The sequence below is a fragment of the Saccopteryx bilineata genome, chromosome 6, assembly GCF_036850765.1.
Source record: "Saccopteryx bilineata isolate mSacBil1 chromosome 6, mSacBil1_pri_phased_curated, whole genome shotgun sequence".
Classification (NCBI taxonomy): Eukaryota; Metazoa; Chordata; class Mammalia; order Chiroptera; family Emballonuridae; genus Saccopteryx; species Saccopteryx bilineata.
Window position 1 is genome coordinate 63,570,849 of NC_089495.1, and position 5,545 is coordinate 63,576,393.

The following is a 5,545-nucleotide window of genomic DNA, read 5'->3' on the forward strand; positions in this document are numbered from 1 at the left end:
AAAAGGTACAGCCTGAGGAGGAGGTGATGCAGTGGATAGAGCATTGGCCTGGGATGCTAAGGATGCCAGGTTCAAAATGCAGATGTCACCGGATTAAGTGTAGGCTCATCTGGCCTGAATAGGGGTTTATCGCCTTGAGTCTGGGGTCATAGACATGACCTCATGGTCACTGGCTTGAAGCCCTAGGTCTCTGGCTTGAGATCAAGGTTGCTGGCTTGAACAAGAGGTCATTGACTCAGCTGGAGCTCCTCACCCCGCTCTCAGTCAAGACACATATGAGAAAGCAATCAATGAACAACTAAATGCCACAACTTTGAGTTGATGTTTTTCACCCTTCCTGTCTGTCTGTTCCTCTCTCTCTCTCTCTCTCTCTCTCTCTCTCTCTCTCTCTCATTAAAAAAATAAAGAAAAGTAAAAGCTGCAGTTTATTTACATTTTCTAAGCAAAACTAATAGACATGCTAACTTAAATGTTTACTGTGGGACTGATTCATCCAATCCCCTCACACACACACACACACACACACACACACACACACACACACCCATGCACAATATAGGGTTTTTATTACTTTCTAAGTTCTGAAACAAAGCTAATATTTTCTAGAGTTAGGAACTTAATAAGTATTAAATAATAATATCTTCTATTTGGCTGATTGTTAAAGCAGCTGCTTAAGCATGAAGAAAGAGAAAGCAAATATATCCATATATAAATATTTAACTCCAGATTACAACTATTTCCCTGGGTTTATCTGTATTTTCTGCAAAATAATAGCTAAATTTCTTATTTAAAGTCAAGTGATATAAATTCATTCATTAGCCTGACCAGGCAGTGGCGCAGTGGACAGAGCATTGGACTAGGATGAGGAGGACCCAGGTTGGAGACCCTGAGGACACCAGCTTGAGCGTGAGCTCATCTGGTTTGAACAAAGCTCACCAGCTTGGACCCAAGGTCACTGGCTTGAGCAAGGGGTTACTCGGTCTGCTGTAGTCCCATGCGCAAGGGACATATGAGAAAGCAATAAATGAACAACTAAAGTGTCACAACGAAAAACTGATGATTGATGCTTCTCATCTCTCTTTGTTCCTGTCTGTCTGACCCTATCTATCCCTCTCTCTGACTCTCTCTCTGTCTCTGTAAAAATAAATAAATAAATAAATAAATAACTTCATTTATTAAGTACATATTTGTAGTGATAGTTTGATGTTTAATATTTTTTATAATTAACTAGTAATTGATTTTGAACTATTGCTTTTACTTAGTTTGTCAGTTAATAACCAAGGGATTACATTCAGTAGCAATGAAAACAATTAGTGCTAATGCAATTCTTTACCACGTAAATAGAGAGTGATGCACATACTAAGTAATAATGAGGCTCCTAACTAGAAAATTAATGATTCATTATATTAGCCTCTGAGATAAATAGAAACAAATAACAATGTAATGCATGCAATTAAATCCATTCATTATTGACTACTTGGAATATATCTCTTATACCTACAGTTTAAAGTTAGTTACTGATGAACTTCTTAGTAATAAAAACTACTTCCTTTCCATATATTAAAGTCATAAAAGCAATATTTTGATTTTTAGGCCTTGCAAAAAATTATTATTAACATGCATATTGTGAAGAATGCAGGCAAGTATTGTATATTAAATCACTAGTGCTGCATAACAAGTTAACATTAATTTATAGACTTAAAGACACCCATTTATTATCTCATAGTTTCTATAGGTCAAGACTTTGGTCACAACCTAAACTCAGAAAATCATAAGCCAATTATCTTTATTTTTCCCTCAACTATTCAACACTATGTCATGATTGTGCCATTAATAAACTGGAAAAAAAAGTTAAGAGGCAAAGAACCTCATATTTGTAGTTCACCTACATAAAAGATGAATAAAAATTATTGAATCAGATGGTGTTCATTATTAATTTTCTGAGGAAGGTACATAGAAAAGTACATATGTAAATTCCTGTAGCTGTAGTGATATAACTAATTAATGCAGTCATTTTCAAATATCCAGGTGCATTTACTTCACCTAATTAATCAACTATCCAATTTAAGTGGGCTACACACAGACAAATATTTCATATATTTTTCTAAGCAAAATTTAGGGGTTTTTTTACATTAAAAACAATATTAATATTGAAGAATTAAAATCAAAGGAAACTTAATAGAATAGTAATTATGCAATTCTAATTTATTTATTTATTTATTTATTTATTTATTTATTTATTTATTTATTTTTTCCATTTTTCTGAAGCTGGAAACAGGGAGAGACAGTCAGACAGACTCCCGCATGCGCCCGACCGGGATCCACCCGGCACGCCCACCAGGGGCGACGCTCTGCCCACCAGGGGGCGATGCTCTGCCCATCCTGGGCGTCACCATGTTGCGACCAGAGCCACTCTAGCGCCTGAGGCAGAGGCCACAGAGCCATCCCCAGTGCCCGGGCTATCTTTGCTCCAATGGAGCCTTGGCTGCGGGAGGGGAAGAGAGAGACAGAGAGGAAAGCGCGGCGGAGGGGTAGAGAAGCAAATGGGCGCTTCTCCTGTGTGCCCTGGCCGGGAATCGAACCCGGGTCCTCCGCACGCTAGGCCGACGCTCTACCGCTGAGCCAACCGGCCAGGGCTCTAATTTATTTTTGGCTACTACCCTCCAGCAATGCTTTTACCTATCTCCAAATAAATAAAAAAGATATTAAAATATTCTCCCATTTGTCTAGAGCTTCATTTTCTTTATTATATAAAATAATAGAGAGCTTTTAAAGATTAGTTCAAATTATGAGCTAATATTTAGACTGATTTTTTTGAGACATTAAAAATATTGTAGATCCTGACCAGGCAGTAGCACAGTGGATAGAATGTCAGACTGAGATGCGGAGGACCTAGGTTCAAGACCCCAAGGTTGCCAGCTTGAGCACGGGCTCATCTGGTTTGAGCAAAGCTCAGCAGCTTGGACCCAAGGTTGCTGGCTTAAGCAAGGGGTTACTCGGTCTGCTGAAGGCCCACGGTCAAGGAACATATGAGAAAGCAATCAATGAACAACAAAGGTGTCGCAATGAAAAACTGATGATTGATGTTTCTCATCTCTCTCCGTTCCTGTCTGTCTGTCCCTATCTATCCCTCTCTCTGACTCTCTCTCTGTCTCTGTAAAAAAAAAAAATATTGTAGAAAAATTATCTCATATAAACTTCTAACTCTAAGAGTATTGAAAATTGTGGATAGTAGGGTATGTTATAGAGATAACCTGTCTTTGTGCTCTTGTTGTCAACTATGACCACACCACCAGGGCTTTAAAGATATCACAAGCAAACCTTCTATATCTGCCCAGTGCACAGCTGGATGACGTCTGAATGTACTCCAAACAAGTTAAAAGAGTTACCTAAATCACTTTGCATTTTCCTATATATGAGACGTTTTCATCTCTTCTGAGTTTCTATAAATGTCCACATAAATGTCAATATATTTCCTTTCTAATGCTTCCCTAACATTAATTTTATTTTGACACGTGTACAAAAGGTGGCCACATACTAAACCTGACAAGCTCAGAGTAGGCCTGCCTGGTTGTCTTACAAGCTCAGAGACCTAAATAACCACATAGGATGATCTGAAATTAAAACTTTCTAACTGATAGCAGTTCATGGCTGGTAGTCATGTCCAGGGCTGGTATTCTTTTCTACTAAATGTTCATTTTAACATTAACTGAGCATGTCTATTGTGTTATTTTGCATCTACAATAACATACCTGGTAACATACCTTTTGACTATCAAAGTAATTTTTTTTAATTATGGACCTTGAAAGAAAAACCACTGTACCCTGAACAGAGACCACAAATCTCCTCATTGTTATTGTTATTGTGTTAGTTGTTAACTCTTAACTATTCTGTACAGCCCCATATAAAAGAAGTATGTGTCTATTTGCTTTACTTTTTATTCAGTCCCAGAGATATCCATGCTTTTCTTGATCCTGCCTCCCTGATCTATCGCCAATGGATTTTGATAGGTAAAATTGTTAGTATAAGCAGTTAGCTAGCTATTAAGGTAGAAAAGATAGCCAGAAGGAGTCAAAGTATTAAAGGTTAATAAAACTAATGTGCCTGCTTCATTCAATTTAACTTAATTTCCTAGGAGGCTAAAAATATCTGTAGGCCCAATTGCCCACTTCAGGAATCCATTGTGTCCTCAGAAATTGATTGTACCCTCAGCCCTCCAGACTCAGATTTGGGAGGAGTTTTCCCAAGGCACTGCGGATCCAGTGCTGGAGAAATCAAGGGGAAAATTCTTCCACTTTTAGGACATGTGTAATGGAAGTGAAAGTTGGACAGAGGACATGAAACACTCAGAGGTCTAGAAAGAAGAATGGTTAAAGGGAGGAATCAACACAAGCCCATGAATGTTAACGAAGCTGATTGGTTGGCTTAAAAGAAAGCTAGTTCTTCTGAGCCCCCAAAATATGTACATGGGTTTAACAGAAAGCTGGCTTTTTGGCCCTCCTTTGCTCTTTTTTTTTCTGCCTTTCTGCTAAGAAAAATGCACTAGCAACATTTGTAGCCATTCTATAAGAACTGGAAGCTGGACAATCTCTCAGGTACAAACTTTAAACTGTAGCTGGACTGGATTAACCTTTGATATGGGCTAAACCATGGTGTAGAGAGCATCTGGACTTTGATTTTTATACTGGGCTTAATAAAGACAAGACTGGACTTTTTGCTTGTCAACACAAAAGGAAATGAGATATTGAATACCTGTAAACAATGTTTAATTTCAACTCGAATAAATTGTACTGTAAACCCTAAGTTTTTCCAAATGTGAGTTTTATAAAATGCTCACTTTATACAACACTGTACATGAACCCTATCAAAACTAGCATTAGACTAGAAATCAAAATGAGTAGTAAAACTGCCCTTTTCTAGAGCATTTTCTCAATTCATTGAAATTTTGCTTCCTGGCATTTTGGTTAAAATAAACTTATAAAACATTTTTACAAGTTTGGATATTTCTTACCCTGAAGGATCAGTGGATCAGTCAACATGCATGTGAGTTCTAAGGACCCTTTGGGAATCAGTTTCAAAAAGAAAGCATGGCTCATATTATTTTGTAACACAGTCAGAAAATAAAAAGATATACTTTTAAACATTTTTTCATTTTATAATATATGAAGAGTGTGACATACTATTATAATTTAATTATTGATGAACCAACCATAAAATTTATTGGGCTAGGCATGAATGAATTAATCTTGGTGTCAAATATAGAACAACATATTCTAAGGAATTAAAATGATCAAATTCAGTTACATACTATGATTTTCTTGGGTGCAAAGAAATAACAATTCTAATAATTTCAACTTAAAAAAATAAGAAAACCTATGTTTAAATTTCTACATCTCATATTTTAATATTTGAAATTTTTCTTTGAGAGCTTTAATTATTTAAAACATATTTATAGAATAAGTAATTTATTATATAATTTTACAATGTGACCATGACTTCCTCACTATATGTGATGGTAATATTTTTAAATATTTTTTTCTAATTT